General features: G+C 33.6%; 1 long non-coding RNA gene across 1 annotated transcript; it reads left to right on the top strand.

Annotated features, from left to right (window-relative positions):
- Positions 1-206: 206 nt before the first annotated feature.
- Positions 207-15,744, top strand: LOC307179716. The gene is made up of 3 exons (XR_013825524.1): positions 207-353; positions 11,446-11,548; positions 14,676-15,744. It is a non-coding gene; the product is annotated as an uncharacterized lncRNA (long non-coding RNA).
- The last annotated feature ends 2,292 nt before the right edge of the window (positions 15,745-18,036 follow it).

Raw genomic sequence — 18,036 nt, forward strand, 5'->3', positions numbered from 1 at the left:
GATTAATATTGTTAGTGAGGCGTAGAGATCCTGCAGGGCCAGTGAAAGGTGAGGAATAAAAACTTATGAGAATGATACAATTCTGGTGGGCATTTTCTAATTGTCAGGCATATGCTCAGTGTTTTACATACATTATCCTATTTGATCCTCAGAGCAACCCTATGAGGTAAATACAATATACTTATTTACCGTTACAGATAAGGAAATCTGGTCTCAGAGATTTTAAGTTCCTTGCCTTCCAACACAAAAAGCGGAAAGAGAACGTTAACACAAAGAATCTTTCTCAAGAGTCTACATTTACAACCGTGAGGTGAAAATCCTGGTTCCGCTGTTTCCTAATCTTGTAATCTTGGGTAAGTAATTTAACCTCCAGAGCTTCAATTTCTTCTTCTATAAAGGGAAATGAGCATACTAACAAAAAGGGGTTTCATGAGCATTAAGTGCAAGTATTTCTGAGAATTATATGCAATAAAGGAGGAGGATTATATGCATAAAAAATTTGTGACCCAGAGTCTAGCATATAGTGAACAATTATAAATGTCTTTTATTAATGCATTTTTAACATATATATACATATATATGTATATAGATAGATAGATAGATTAATAATTTTTCTTTTCCCTTTCTTTTTTTTTTTTTCCTAAAGGATTTTGGCAACTAGACCATCTAATAACAATGCAACTCCAAGGTTTCCTGCAGGAGCTATAAAAGAATCCTAAGTTGCTTACTACCTAGTGACCACTAGGTTCTTTATGATCATACTGACATAGCATAGATCATATTTACAGTCCCTTTGCAAAGTTTCCTATTTCGTGGGAGTTACTAATTCCTTCTATACATATAAAATTATAATTGTTGTCTTTTACAAGATGGCCTGAGAGAAACGGGGCACTCTTAAAAATATGGGCTGTGAAATTGCCCTTGTCCTGGACTTGGGCCTAGAATCATCATTTTTTCAATTAGATACATTTCAGAGGTAACTGTAGTGATGATGATGTGAAAATATATTTTTTTATCCTGAAAGAATCCTGAGAGTTTGTGGAAGAGGTTATATAATGAAGAAACTGGCAATTCTAAGATAATCCTAAATTTCATTTTTTCAGATCCTATACTTGATTTGCTTGATAGAAGAATAAGCTTAGGTCATAGAACATAACAGAAATAGAATAAAATTTGTTCTTTAAAAGTTCAATTTATGTAAGCCATCTCCATTTAGGAAAAGGTTTTATTATATGAAAAATACAGAACAGATACAATTTAGTCATACAAACAAAAGCAACATCGGCATTTTTGGGGTATTTTAAATATTTGAATGCATCTGACTTTATAGTAATTCAGATAACTTTTTCCAAATAACTTCTAACTCAGCTGCTTCATAGGACCTGATACTCTGGGCAAATATCCTTGATCACTTTTTAAATGAAAAATAGATCTTAGAGAATAATATTTAAATCAAGGCAACTTGCAGAATTAGGAGCTTTAAAGGAGTAAATCAACATCAGCGTGATCTCGCCTCATTCATGTTTTGCTTGCTGTTCATTATCCAAACTCTGCCGCCATGGTCGTTATTTATGCTATGAATTATTGTCATACTGTTAAATACAGCTTTGAAAATGACAAGACCAATCTTTTTTATTTGTCATCAACCAATCATCCTGCCTAGAACCAACAAAAGTAAATTATATTTCTGTTAAGCATTTATTGAAAACACTGCATATTATCACTCTGCTTCTTAGAAGAGGGGAACCAAACAAAGTGAATCAAACAGCCAGAATTCCTTTTTCTCAGATACCCTTTAAAATATGTATGAAATGGCCTAAACTTAATATGCCATGCCACTACAATAAGAAACAAGAAATGAAGTTTTGATCTTCATCGGCAGAGCTGCCTCTCCCTCAGATATCCTCCTATCAGTTTCTCTTTTACTCCACAACTGAGTTCTTCCTTCAAGTGTATCTGATCTCTGACCACTACTCCCCATCTCTGCTGCTACCACTCTGGGGAGAATCACTGTTGTTTCTATGCAGATTCTTGCAGTAACCCCATAACTCAGTCCCCTCCTTCTGCTTCTGCCAGCCTGACATCTACTCTCAACCTGGCAGGCATGGTGGACACCATTAAAACAAAACCCTTCAGCTCAAAACCCTACAATGACTTCTGAGCTCTCTCAGAGCTCATCAAAAGTCAACCTAAAAGTCTACAAGGTTATGGGATCTCCCCATCCCACTCCCATTGGGGTGGGATAGCCCCACCCCAATACCACTCTGGCCTCATCTCATTAATTCTGCCCCTGGCTTCCTCTGCTCCAATTTCACTGACCTCCTTTCTGTCCCTAGGAAATGCAGTTGCTTTTACTTCAATATTTGGTCTTTCTCCTTCAGAAAACCAGTGTGACTCCCTCGCCTCCTTACACATATGGTTTCCTCTTTTGAAGCCCTCACTACACTCTTTCAGATTTCTTGCATGCGTATGCACACATGCGCACACCATCCCACTGTCTCTAGCCCCTTCATGCCTTATTTTCCCTTGTAGCCCCTTATCACCATCTAGCTTATTATCATTATACTTATTTTCCAAGAACATCCCTCTGTCTCTTACACTGAAATGTAGGCCACTCAAATGCAGGGATTCTTGTCTGTTTTATTCACTACTGAGTGTCCAGCACCTAGACTAGTGCCTGACATGTAAGAGCCACCCCTTACGTGTTGAAATGAATGAATGTGTGGCTGAAAACTTGGGAGGCTCTACCCATGACACTCTAATCAGAGTGACCCATGTCCCTTTCTTCCAGGAAGCATACAAACTTAGCTACATCTGGACCCAAACTCCCCTCCTATGTCTGTTATAATTTTTCTCTGTTCAAAAGCAAACCCCTCTACCTTTGCAGTGCCCAGAATGAGTATGTACTTATGTAAATACGAGCTTTAATCTTTTGACTTCTAAACATCTTCCCATTTATTAAAGTCGTGTTAGTATTCCTCCTCCGTATCAAGTTTGGATTACAGGAGCCTATTTTAGCTAACCTTTTGCCTGTTTTAGCTAACCTCTCGGCCTCTCTGTCTTTTCATTACATTCCTTTAGAAAAAAAAAAAAAAAAAAACCTAGATTAACCAGTTCTAGAGTAGACTTCCTCCAGGCTTGAATCTGGGCATTATTGGAGAATTTGGATACTCAGTCTTACTGGCAGCTCTGCAACATGACTCAGGTCAATTGTGATCAATTCTGTACTTGATATTTCTATTTGCATGTCTTAAAACACTCAAACATCTAAATGATAGCACAGCAAACATTTAGGGAAGGCTTAAGATATTTCTAGTGAAGGTCAGTAAAGGATTCAGAATTAATTAAAAGCAACAATTGAACAGAGTCCAAATCTACCTTAAGGATACCTAGGAAAATAAGCTCTAAGGTGTCCCCTGCGTGGCATCATTCAAGGTCTTCTGTAAGAACTTAATTAGTGGTGGAACTGAAATTTCACAGTTGATGCCCTTTAAATATTCAAACAAACAAAAATGGCAAGAAATCTCTAACAAATGCACTTATGATGTAGCTTATGATGCGCCTTAATAAAATATTAAAACTAAATTTAACTAGTTTATTAGTATCAAATCAGAAAAATCAGAGAATGCATGTTCATTAAATTCCTAGGAACTAACTTATATCTAAAATATTTCTACAGCTGAAGCTGAAGTGTTTCTTCCTTTGTAAGATCTATTATATTTAATAACTCACCAATCTTCCTCAGTGCCAGATCTTAGAGACTTAACCCTCGAACAGAGGCAATCTCATAAAAATTAAAGGCCAAGAGTACATTGCACTCCAATTTTGTGTCACATCCCTCAGGTGCCCAGGGGTTTATTTCTCAAATCCCCTGATCATTTTGCTTTTATTGTTGAATCTCATATGATAAGGGAAAATATATCTAATCAATAAAATCAGTAAAATTTGAGAAAATCCATCACTACTATATAGCAAATGGAAAGAAAAACAAATAACCTTAAACACAAATTTAAAGTTGAATGGAATCTTAGTAATTATATAATACAATCTGATCCATACAATTGAATTATACTAGATATTATCTGATAGAGTAACTAATAGAATAAAAATCTATTGGTCTGCTCCAAACTTAGTCCAATCAATATTTTCCAAACCATGTTAAAATAGCTCAGGCTTTCAGATCTCTGCTACCAAATTAACAATTTGATCAAACCAATAGAGTAAGTTGCCAAAGAGACCAAGCCTTCCATTACCTTTGAACTTTTTTAAATTGTATTTTTGAAACTTCCTAAGGTAGATGATAGAGTAGATTTTTACTAATAATTGTGTATTTTAAAAATATAAAGTAGAATTCATCCAAATAAAGAAGAAAAAGTGTCTAATCTTCTTAGTAAAAATACGGAAAATCATCCTTTTCTCAGTCAATTGAAAAAACCCTCCATTTTATTATACATAAAAAAATTTAAAGACATATTTACATTAAGCATATACCTTTATAGATATAACAGGAAACATTAATTTGTAACTTGACTGTTTTTATTGGTAAGACTATCTAACTTGCACATGTACATGTATTCTTATTATATGTAGCCGTTTCTCCTTACTCTCCTTTCTCTGGCACTAGTCCATTATCTATAAAATATGAGTTTCTTCTACATCTGGTAAATTCTTATCTCTGATCTGACCCAGGTAAGAAATTCACAGGTAGTTCATACCCTAAATACCATAACAAAATTATAATTCTTCCTCAGTCTCCCTTCTCCATCAAGTATGTTCCCTCAAACTACATCAGATATTATCTAATATTAAGACACAAAACCATATATGTATATGATTAGGTGATTCTAAAAACAAAAGATGAAACCTTAACGGAGGATTCAATAATTAGACCTTTAGATAAATTTTTAAATTTTTTCACGAAGTCAGGAATAACTCAATATTGTGTAAAAAGTATAAAGTTAGTTTAAGTACATACTGACTTAATGCCCTATATTGTATAAAAGAATAGGCATTGTATTTTATATCAACAACAAAAAAATTCTTTGGTCTTATCCTAAAACAACTATTTTAGAAAAGTTACGTTTGCATTAAGCTACTTTAAGCTACTTTAAGATTTAATATTGTGGCGTTTCTACCTATAAAAGATTTCCATAGGTTTGAGTGTAAATATCCTACAGAATCATGTTACTCATATTAAATATAATGTTTAAGTGACATCTGTCAGAAGCTCAAAACCAAAACAAAGGCTTAAAATATAATAGCTCTTAACTGTCCTCTGTATGCCTGTTCTGTAAGTTTCCTCATGCTTCCTACAGGTAATCATGGGATGCTTAGTATAATGAATCCCTGATCTCGAGAAGTAAGGAATAACCAGTTGCAGAGTGGTCTCGTGCAAAGCATGAAAACTGGCTACAGCAGAGCACTTAAAACCATCAATTCTGGTAGGGCCCGAATGTGGTGAATTAGCTCACCTGTCAGCCAAGTGCTATGTACTGCAACCACAAGGCTTGGACTCCAGCCTCCAGAATCACCCCATGAGAGGGGCTGTGCTCCCCAGTTACAGGAATGCTGAGGAAGTAGATCAAACATCTGTAACAGAAAGGCTCCCGTCACTCCAGGAAGTGCAATGATGCTCATCCTCCCACGAATGATAAGCTGGCAAAACTGGGCTAGAGACAAGTATTTGCTGTTGAATCCCTGGCTGCAGGTCTACTGCTTCCCCAATCTCATAACTTAAGAAGTCCCTCCTCCCTCTCCCAGACCTGATGTCTGTCCCTGCTGGGTCCCTGTGCACTGAATCAGGATGCGGTAGGTACTAGGAGACCTGCATACCAGTTATGCCCCCTGCTTCTGTGAGTTTATCTTAGTGAACATGCCAGGAGGCCTAATGTGGGAAATAACTTTCATTTTTAGTTATTAAGTGGCAACAGTATGAGGTTCAGAAGATTGTGCATCACTGAGAAATCCTGGGCTTTGATATGTATGAAGTAACTGGATAGACTTTTGGTTGTAACTCTAAGGAAGGGAGGGAAAGTGTTCTAAGTGTGAGAATAAAAGTGGACACAGATTTTTCAGGGCCAGAGGATGGGCTATTATTAGCTGGTCCACCAAATTTTATTTTCACCTTTTCTATTAAGCAGAATAGTAGCCAGGAAGTAGATGCCCATCTAAGACCTCCACATCTTATACCACTATGTAGTTAGGTGTGGCTATGGGACTTATCTTTTCAAGGGGTTATGAGCAAAAGTAATGCATGCTTCTCCCAGGCAAAGGGTTTAAGATTGAAGAGTGGCTGCCCAAGCTATCTTCCCACTTTGCCTCTTGAAAGCATCCAGTAATGAGGTGCTCAAAGATTCATATAAGTGAAGTCTAGGTCACTGAAAGATCACGTAGAGAAGAGCTGCCCCCCTGAACTTTTATGTAAGCAAGTTATGTAAGCAAGAAATAAATGTCTGTGGTGTTGTGCCTTTACATACTGTATTTGTGTTTCAACCTAATTCACCCTAACATATTCAGTACTTTCTTTTTCCCTATACTACATGTTGAATTCATTAATAACCTGTACTCAAAAACCAGAAAGCACTGTGTGGATGTAAGGCTAAGAAAATAAGTGAATCTGAGATCAAGTTAATTGAAAGAAAGTTGGATTGTTTTCTTAAAGGGGCAAATTTTATACTATTTATTGTACTTGCTGGGAGACCAGATGACCCAGATTCGCAGATCTGAGAAGAGCAGCCTTAAATTGGGTAAAGCAGGAAAACACTTGGCATATCCCAAGGATACAGATCATAGGAAAAAAAGTTTAAGAGACGGGGTTAGTATTAATGCAAAGAGGAAAGTAATTCTAGAAAGGTAATTCCTATTAACTGATAATCTGATTTTCCGAAACGTTAGCTGGTAACCATGTCTAATGATGAAATAATCTAGCTAATTTCAATATGAGGTGTACTTTAATATGTGAGCCATTATAAGTCACCAGCTCATTAGTTCTCACAAATATGTAGGCTTTGAAGTCTTCAATTAGACTGCAGTCTAGGATAGTTAATATATCTTTTTTTTTCTTTCTTACCCTTTTTTTTTTTTTTTTTTTTTTTGGTAATACTTTCCCTGATTGGGCATTCATGTGAGTATTTGTGTCACATCTGCAACAATTCACACCTCTAAAATCTTGGCGCTCCCACCCACATGAATGGTCTGATTTTCTCCCAGGACTCCTCTCTCAGGTTAGTCCTTCTATCAGCCTCCAGCCTCTTGGGAGCAGATCATCTGTATCATCACCATTGGACCCAGCTCTGCAGCTCCTCCACCCCTGAGCATGTAGATTATTCTCAAAAAAACAAGCTACGGTGTCTTTTGATAACTTAAAACAGATGCCCTCATTTCTCTGCTCAAAAATTCCAATGGGTTCCTGTCTCAGATTAAATGCCAGTGCATTCAAAATGTCCTCAAGGGCCTCTACTGCCCCTGAACTGTTTACAGTGTCCATCAGGTAGGCTCTTACCTCTGGGTCTTTGTATTAGCCACTCCCTCTGCCTGATCTATTCCCATCCAGTCCTTACAAATTTATAGGTAGAACATCCAGAGACCCAAGACATATACATCAGAGTAGAAACAACAATCATGCCTGCTCTCCCAGCACAGAAGTCATAGCTCTACCTTTGGACAAGGGAAGTGTAGAGCTTGATTTGCATTTGAAATCAGAAGTTTCAATTGGAATTTACTGAAAAGTTGGAATTTCCTGGAAAAGGACCCTAAAATTGTCAGATCTATGAGTTATATTGTTAAGGGAAAAGGAGTGGGGGGATTTAACAAAACATAGTGAAAAAGTGGGATTAAGAAAAATAGAAACAATTTGTTTTCTCTCTGAGTTGAAACTCCTCAAAAAACCAATGGTTTTATTTCTAGTGTCATAAATGAGGTTGAGTATGATTCTGAGTTTTAGGTTAGTTTAGAAGTGAGATAAAATATAATCTAATTTCTGGATTTCCTCAGATGGACCCAATGGCTGGTTTAAGAGTACTATAAATATTATGTACAGATATTATTCAATGATAATTTAAAGGATGTGTCAAAATCCAAATGCCTCCAGAAAGTAAGCAGATCATTTTTGAATTGGATTTAGTGTAAGAATTAGGGAATATAAGAAGTAAAACTGTTGTTACTAGTAAAACAAATCCTGTCTGAAAGAATCATTGGAGGGCTACCTCTTAGCATGCTTCAATATAGGGAATAGAGAAGTTTGGATATAGAGATATCATTTAGAAGTCTTGATACTTTTCTCAATTACTTAAAAATGTATTTATAGAGATTAAGTAAATAAAATTATATATATACACATACATACATACACATGTAAAAACAAATAGATATGAGAGAAAGAAAGAAAGGGAGGTGGAGAAAATTTACCTCAACACAGAACTAATTAGGAGACACAAACATTTACTAAAAAAATGACTTGTCCATTTAAATTCTATGACCCACTAATAAATAAATAAATGAATAGCAGTTTGTTTCATGATTTGAGAAGTATCTTTTTCTAAAAGAAAATTTTAATACTGGAGCCAGATTTGCCTTCAAATTTGACATAAAATCTCCATATTACAAAAGTATTTCTCTTTAATTATTCATTTATAGCTATAATATAATGTATAGTTATCTGATTGTTGTATACATTTTTTGCTTATAAAATAACCTTGGATTTCATGACTAATGGAAATAAAGTAAAATAAATAACACACTGATACTGGGTACACATAAAGTAATTTGTATTAACTTTCTTACTTAATCCACACTGTACTCCATGAGGTTACATATTATTATCACCATTTTACAGAGTAATATCCTTTGATGAAGAAAGTTTATGAAGGTTTGCCAAAGTCACATAGAGAGTAAATGGTAAAGTGGGTGTATGAAACCTAGTTGCCTTACATTTAATCCCATTGTATGTAAATAAAATGTTATGTACTTTAGCTTGCCTTTAGAAAACTTTATACTTCTGAATTTGGAGTTGAATAAACCATTTAAAAACATTTAGTGCAGAATGGATTGTAAAACTGTATTTTGGGAAAAGAAAAGCAAGCTCAATCAAATGAATTGAGCTTACATGTATACTCTAAAAATACACCATTTTATGGACAGAGCACAATATTAGTCATTTTATTTTGCCATTTTAAGTTTATCTAATTTGGGCATTCTACAGTTTATGAGTCACTGTCCAGAGGCAAGAAACAGATGCACACACAAAGCATAATCAAAGAAAGTTCAATTAAGGGAGTGTGTACAAAGTTGGGGCAGGACTGAAGAACTAACCAGGGAGAGTGAAGAACCCAGCAACTATATAAATAGAGAGAAAGCGTTCGTCATCAGTCCTGAGGGGCAAAAAGGAAGAAGCTGTTAGGAGAGCTCAGCACTTACTGCAGCCCTGGGAATGGCCTCCAGACAGCTGTTCTGGCTTTGGTAGAGGAGCACAGGCCTGCCAAACAAAGCTGGAAGAGAGGAAATAGAGGAACGGAGGAAATCAGAGCCCTGCATCTCCTTGCCGCACTCTCTGACCTCCAGTGCCCCCGTTAGCCAAACTCAATGTCTTAGTCAGCTGAAGGCATGGCATACTCATGAGAAATGCATATTTCCTTTCCTATTCAATTAAAGGGCCATTTAACGTCTTTATTTTTTCACCATGACAAAGCACCTCTGTAACAGTAATGAGTAAACTGTTAAGGATTTAATATATATAATTTGTACTTCATTGTTACTATTTCAATCTTGAAAGTATGATTTTCGTTATATTCTTAGAGACAAAAATCTCCAATTTTCAAAATTGAGCAGATTTTGCACATTGGTCATTTGTGGGTAAACCTTTGGCTTTTAAAAAACTGCATTAAATGATTGATTAAACGGAGTACTTAAGCTGGCATCCAGTAGACACAAACTCAACTGTATATACATTTAATGATTTAAAACAAGTTCCTCAAAAATACATATGGAAGAACCATATTTTACCTGATCTGGTTGAAAATCCGATAGAATAATTATTTGTATTGATGATTATTATGTTAGAGTTTGCCAGAGATTTGTAGGGAAAATTATCTTTCATTCTGAACATCTACAACTAAAAATAAGTATATGCCTTAAAACTCATACTTTATTTTTCTTACAGTTTTCAAGTCAAAATATGTAAATAAATGTATTTAAGATATTTCTATACATTTGAAAGGCAGATAAACTTACCTTACAAATTACTGTAGTGTAATTTGTAAATCGTAAGATAAATATTTTTGGCTCTAAAATGCTTGTGAAAGTATTGTAAGCCAACTTAAATAACATGTTTTAAAACTTATTAGAAAAAGAATAACATTTTATATTTCTTAAAAACATAGTTTAAAAACCACCACAATTGTGGAATTCTCTCTTTTTGATTACCTAGAATGTACTATTGTGATGTGGATGAATGTTAGTTTAAAGCTATTTTCTCTCTCTCCAGTTGGAAGTCCAAGGCCTTAAATATATATATATATATATATATACATGGCTGTACTATGCAGTACTGTGTTAGCAATCTCTTCTGAGCACTTGTGAATAAATACCTGGGAGATCTTAACAACACTATCCATGTATATAAATACACACTTAACTTCACACATGATTTTTTCTTAAATGATCTAATAGGACAGTGTTAAAAGTTTAGGAGTTTCTTGAAGAAAAAAAAGAAATCACTTTTGTGATTTTGTCACAATTATGTTGTTTTTGTCCAAAGTTTCCTTAGAGACAAAAGACTGTACAGTGTCTTGAAAATCTTATAAGGCAATAGTCACATCTTTTTTTCTTTTTAATTCCTCTATTTTAGTGGGATCTTACTCCATTCTTACTATTATTGAGTGGATTTTGTTTTTCCTCTGGTTGTTTATATGACTATTAAACAGCTTTACAGAAAATACTTTCTACAAAATAAAATAACTCATTTGTAAATTTACTTGACACTTGATAAATAACTGAAGTTTTGACTGATTTGTCTAGCTATTTAACTAAACTGATTAAATCTGTTTGGTTACATATCAACTTAGTAGATAACTAAATGAAGAAATGGCTATCTGTCTCAATGACCACACAATTTAAATAAACTAGTTAGATAATTTAATTTTATTTCAATGAAAAATGAGTAAAAGAAAATTGTTTTTGTAATTCAGACCAAAAAAATTAAAAACCAAACTTGTGGGCTGTCACCACATTGATTTAGCATATTTAATAGCTTTAGGATTTATTTTTGATTATTTCTGGGTTTTCTAATATTTACGGAATTAAGAGCTACCTGTCAATAGTAAGTTAATGTATAATTCCTGTACTTTAAATATGAGTATGAAATAATTTTAAATTGTACCAATTACAATGTTTGTCAAGTGTAAATTAACATTAAGACCGTTTCATATATTCCCATTTTTTTTCAAAAAGCAATTATAAGAAGAAAAAAAAAAGAACAGAAGAAAGGTTGGATGACTGTAATGAAGTAATGACAGAGTTGTGTCTTCTAGCTGACTCTTCACATTCTTCAAATGTGAGTGCCACGATTATATAACAAGAAGGAAAAGAAAATGTTTCTTTACAAATAAAACCTTAAAATGAATATCACCTCAATTATAGGAGCATTTTTAACTCAGTTCTTAGAGAATATATAAACCATTGAGGATATATAGTTTTAAGTGGGAGGAAATATGATACTATTAAATATCACATAAATACCTCTTTTACTATATTGCCTTATTTGTAAACCCTTTCTTCATTTTTCATACTCATGGTTCACCTGGGTCAGGAAAAACTACATAATACATAAATTGGACATGCACACAAGAAAAATAAATTGTGCTTTCATTTCTGAATATGAAGAGACAAGTTAAAGTAAAAACATCCTTATTGAAAAATAAAAATAACTTCTACTTAAGAAGTATCTCCTGCCATTGGATCCCTAAGTGTTCTGTATACCCTAATATACACTCATACTACCCTGGAAATATAGAATTGTAGTATAATGACTGTTCATCAGATACATAGAACCCATGTTTCTATATTTTGACATAGATGAGATCAATTCTATTAAAAGTATGTGGAAATAAAAGGAAATTTCTTCAGTTAACCTATGTAAGACCCGTATGGTATAGAGATAGCTAAAGTTTTACACTGATTTTTTTTTAACTTGATATATTCATATTGTTACCTTAGTCTTCCAGTTGATTTTGTTGATAAAGATCAAATGAAATGGAGGTTGTATTTGTTTTTTCATTAATTATCATTTCAGTTGTCCATATTTGCAATTTCGAATATTAGGGTGCTCCAGTTTCCTTACAATCCCTGCCCAGGTGGCTAATTGCATCATTTAGTTAATGTACAATGAATTAAAGAGGGGAAAATGTTAGCATAATTATCTTATCACTGTAAAAATTGGTGACATTTTCTTAAAAACAAATTAGGTTTTATGTTAATAAAATAGAAAAGTACATTTTTTTCTTAATCACAGACTATATATTTAACAAGACTAAAACATTTTTTGTGAAACCTAATACTGAGAATTAGTAGACCTTTTAATGGATGCCTTTGGTGGCAACACTCATTTTTTTTTCTAGAAGAGAAGCTGCTCCAAGGAGTCAAAGTTTGGTGGCTGCACATTAAGGAAAAGGCATGGAGAGTCTTAAAGGGAAACAATCCTACCATAAGGAGGAAGGAGAGTCTAGGTTGGAGATTCCTAGAGCATAAACTTGGGGTTCAAGTCTGTAGGACTATTACACTGATCTTAGGGAGAAAATTAATCACAGAAGCCATGGATATCAATCCATCGGAATGCACAAGAACAGTTTTCAATGTATGTAACAGCACCAAAGCAAATGCACCATGAAGAAATTAGGTTCTTCATTTTGCTGTCTTCCTAGAACATGGAAGAACTGAGCTCTTGAGACTAAGAAAACAATTTTTGGACACACAGGAACTGGTGGAGGTGATATTAGTATAACTATTTTTCAGGGTCAGTGGTGCTTAAGTGTTTACTTAGAAAAGTAAATGAGATACAACTGTATTTGAATCCTGTGTTCGTGAAACTCTATATCTATTATAGTCTATTATACAAGGTATTCTGTTACAGTTAGCCCTGATTTAATTCAGCAAATGTTTATTGAACATCTATTATGTATCAGACATTTTAATAATACTCCATAACCTGTAATACATTTCACCAGTCATTTTTCATCGACAAGCCCTGCTTTGTTCAAGTTTAAGCTAATTCATTTCTGAATTGCTTCAACGTGTTTTTTAAGGTCAAAATGACACCTAAATATATTGTCAGTTTCTACTCCCTGTATTATAGACATTTTAAAGTATCCACTTAGCTATGCTCCATTTTTATTGTCCTAATCATGATATTATTCTATCAAACATGGTTTCACCCATTGTTAGAGATGCTTGTATCCTTATAGAAGACATGGTGATTGTGCCCACGTGGCATCAAATCTTTTGGATAAAAAGGAAAATAATTTCAATTATCCAGATGTTGAGTTTATATAATCTTGTGTTGCCAAATAAATTTTTCTTTATTCTGAAAAGCTTTAATTTGAGAGAATGGAGACTTAAATGTCAGACCCCAAATATTTCTTAGCCCCAGTTTAATACACAGGAATTTGTGTTAAGTTGTAAAGAAGTTATTTCAAAGGTGAACTGATGCAGAAAGGCAAAACCTGATACTTCACAACCACACCCAAAAGAAAATAATCATTCTATTACCATACAAACAAAGGGATTTTCACTTAAACATTCTGTCTTCAAGAATATATTGACAGGTCCTAAATCACCTTTTGTTTACCAACATGTAACAATGCTTTCTTCTTCTTACAAAATAAAAATTAATTAATGAGAGTCACTCCTTATCAAAAATATATTAAAGGACACTTAGCCTGTTTAAAATCTTTTCCTGTTTGCTCTGAAGAAGGATGACCATTGATAAGTAATTCAGGGATCAACTGAATCCATATTGGAACAAAGAGATCCCCTTACGTATATGCATTTAAAAATCCCCTTCTCTCTCTGCTGTGTTCTGGGTGAATTTCTGGAATTATTCTCCAGTTCCCTGCTTCTCTTTGTGTACATCGTAGAGTTTATTGTCTCTATCTAGGTCATTTAACTCACTTTATGAACATTTTTCAATTATTTGCAATTCATTAATTTTTCTTTTTTTTTTAATTTTGGTAAGAACACTTGACAGGAGATCTGCCCTTTTAACAAATCTTTAAGTATAAAATACAGTATTGTTAATTACAGGCACAGTGTTGTACAGCAGATGTATAAACTTATTCATCTTGTATAACTGAAACTTTATACCCGTTGAATTCTAATTCATTATTTTTCATATCCACTTTCCTTGCTTCATTTCTCTTGTCTTTTAAAAATAATTTCTTTTCCTTTTTTATAAATGCTATTTTCACTTACATTTTGAAAATCTTGAGCACGTAGGTTTCACAGTCATTTTTAGATTGCTTAACTCTTCTTTTAGTGAATTTGTCTCTTAATTGTTCATTTTGTTGGCTAATTTTCAAAGGTTTCCTCATAGATTTTGGAATTTTGGTTTGCTTCCTTAAGTGGAGTGAATTTTCTCTCTCTGCCTTTGTAATTTTTGTTTGTTTCTTTCTTTCTTTCCTCCTTAGGACTCCCCTGGGTCCCCAACCCTGGGCCATATTTGCAGTTGTTCTATTAAGTGTGGCAATATTGTGGGCTCAGGAGCTAAGTCAGCTGGCTGGTATTGATGAAGCCTCTAGTCAACTTCCTCCTACATTCCCAGACAAGCGGATTCACAGAAGCCCTGGTTCCAGGTAGGAATCAGGAGGAGAACTTTTCCGCCTCCTTTTGAGGGCAGAGGGATTAATAAGTCTCTAATTCAGGCAGTGCCTCTGGCTCCAGTTCTACATGTCATATTGGCTGATTTAGGTTCTCATAGCCCTTCAGAAGATGAAACCCCAGGCCACCTTTCCTTGCTTCGATTCCCAGAACAAGCCTGCAGATCTAGTTTCATTTATTTTGTTTGCTTGCTTCTGTTCCGTTTCTTGTTCATATACATTTTTATTTTTTGACTGTACATTTTTATTCTATTCATTATTGCTATGTATTTGAAGCAGAGAAAGAACTCAAAGCGTGAACTTGCAATGCCATATAGATTAGGAGTTTCCTTAGCATAGAAATTTTATACAAAAAGGTGACAGTACTAGCTTTGCCTTTGCTCTTTACATAGAAATCATAATAATTACTTAAACAGCTTTTCACAGTGTTTCAGACCCTGCATCTTTATTTCGAAGAGCCTCACCATTTGGAAAGAATGAACATTAAGTTTGTTTCTTACTGCTCATACCTTTTTCTACCACTAAATATTTGTTCTTTTTTATGCAAAAAGAGTGGGATGGTAAAGCCTAGTTATTAGAGAATGACATTCAGGAAAAAATCCAGTAGTTATTAACCTGTTAACCTATTACTTGTTATAGTTCTATTCTAAACGTAAAATTCCTGCCAAGGTTTCATAAGTTCTGTATTAGATGTCTTATACTGTTTCATATGTCATTCTTCTTTAACTCAAAAATGTTAAAAGTGACCTTAAAGTGACACCATCTATGTTGCCTGGCTTTGTTTACATGAATAGCCTCAGGATTTGTGCATGTTGGAGATTCTGACAGCTTTAATTATTCTACACATTTAACTGGTGAGAATTTAATTATTCTAGTGTTCCCAGAGGGCTGATGACATAGGTGAGATATTAAAAAATAAATCAATAAATGAAGGTATGTACAATCTGTGACGCCTTCAGTTTGTGGCCAGGAATATTTTAGAGCCCATAGAATATATCTTTTAAAATCTCCATTTAGCAATTCTTTAATTTTAGTATTTACCAGATTAGTATCTAAAGGTAACTGAATACAATCTATATATAATATAGATTATTTATTATATATATTATATATTAATATAACATATATAGTTTTTAAATATATGTTTAAAATATTTTAATTTTGAATTAATTTCAGATTTATAGAAGATTCACAAGAACACTTTTTATGTATCCCTCCCTTCACTTAGACTCCTCAGTTGTTATGCAACATTTTAAATGTACGTTGCTTTTGTGATGTGCTTTTATCTTTAAATATTTCAATGAGAGTTTCCTAAAAATAGGAACAATTTTGTTACTTAACCCGGTACAATGATAAAAATCAAAAAATTAACATTAATAAAAATAGTATTATCTAATCTGCATTCCTCATCTAAATTGTGCTAATTATTCCACTAATAGCCATTATAACAAGTATGGAAAAATAATTTTTTTTCTGGTCCAGAATTCAACCCACATGTGGCAAATGGCCAATTAACGCCCTTGAATCTGGAACAGCTCCTCAATCTTCGTTGTCTTTCATATCTTTGACTTTTTAAAAAGAGAACAGGCCTGTTGTTTTGTTGAATGTCCTTCATTTAGCTTCCCTGGTGTTTCCTCATGATTGCATTATGCATTTTTGGCAGGAATACACAAAATTAATGTTGCATGGATCCTTCTCAATGCATTATAGCACCAGTCACATAATGCCTAATTTTCCCTTTGTTGGTAAGGTTAACTTTATTTGGTTAAGTTGGTTTCTTCACTTTAAAGTTTCTGCTTTCCCTTTGTAATTAATAATATATTATGGGGAGATATTTTGAGACTATGCAAATATCCCATTACACATATTTCATCCACTCTACTTGCATCCAGATAAGTTTTGCCTGAAACAATGATTACGGTGCTGCTGTCGCTTCAAAAGTAAGATTAAGTAAAAAAAAACCAGAAATTAGATTTTTCATCAGTAAAGTGAGTGCTAATGCCAATTACACCTCATTTTCTGAAACCTCAAAAATGTGTGCATTTCTCTTGATAGGCCCTAAAGCAGAATTGAAAAACATGGAAAGAATTTTTATTTTTGCTTAGAAGGACTCAGCATCATAAAGGTGTCAGCTTTCACAAATTCAGTTATAAGTGTAATGTAATTCCAATAAAAAAGTTGATAATGCAGCGTAATGTAATGTAATCCCAATAAAAAGTTGATAATGAAGTTTATAGGGAAAAATATGCAAAAATAGTCAGGAAATCATGGAAAAAGGAAAGCTGTATGAGAAGGTATTGGCACTACATGTTATTTTAATATATAAATCCTTTTCATTGATGGATTCTGAGGTTGTTTGCGGTTTTTAACTATTTAAATAATATGACTATTCTACTACAGATTTTTGTGAACAGATTTTTTGTCTCTTTTAAATATATATCTAGAAATGACATTACTAGATAATGGAGCAAGTGAATAAATTTAGTTTATAGGAAATTTCTAAAATATTTCTCAAGTGATGGTATCATTTTAAATTTTCACCAATATTTACGAGAGTTCTGATTACTCCAAATTCCCCCAACATTGACTGGTCAGTCTATTTTATTTTTAGCCCTTCTGGTAGGTGTGGGTATCTCATTGTGGTTTTAATTTACATGTTCATATGATAAATCATCCAAGCAATTTCCATCTGTGTAATGGGCACTTGTGTTAATATATCTTCTATTTTAAAGTATCTGTGTTTTTTTTTCTTTTATTATCTACTTGTAGGAGACAAGTGTAATCTTCTATATGAGTCTTTTGTCAGATATATATTTTATGAATATTTTCTTTTAGGCTATAATTGTCTATGTATTTCTTAAAGATTTCTCTTGAGCAGAATTTTAAATTTTTTAAAGTCTAATCACTTTTCCTTTTATAGTTATAACTTTCTGTGACCAAGAAACCTTTTCTTGCCCTCAAGTCATAGAGTTTCTCTTCTGTTTTTCTTTAAGATTTGTGGTTTTGTCTTTCATATTTAGGAATATAAATATATTTATATATTTGAACTAATCAATTCAGAGCGTGTAAGGTATGAATGGAGGTCATTTTTTTCTGTATGGATATTCAATTATTCTCTCACCGTTGGAAAATCATTATTATACAAATCACATGGCTTTTTTATTTTTGTATA

This window comes from Stenella coeruleoalba, assembly GCF_951394435.1.
Source record: "Stenella coeruleoalba genome assembly, chromosome: 21".
NCBI lineage: Eukaryota > Metazoa > Chordata > Mammalia > Artiodactyla > Delphinidae > Stenella > Stenella coeruleoalba.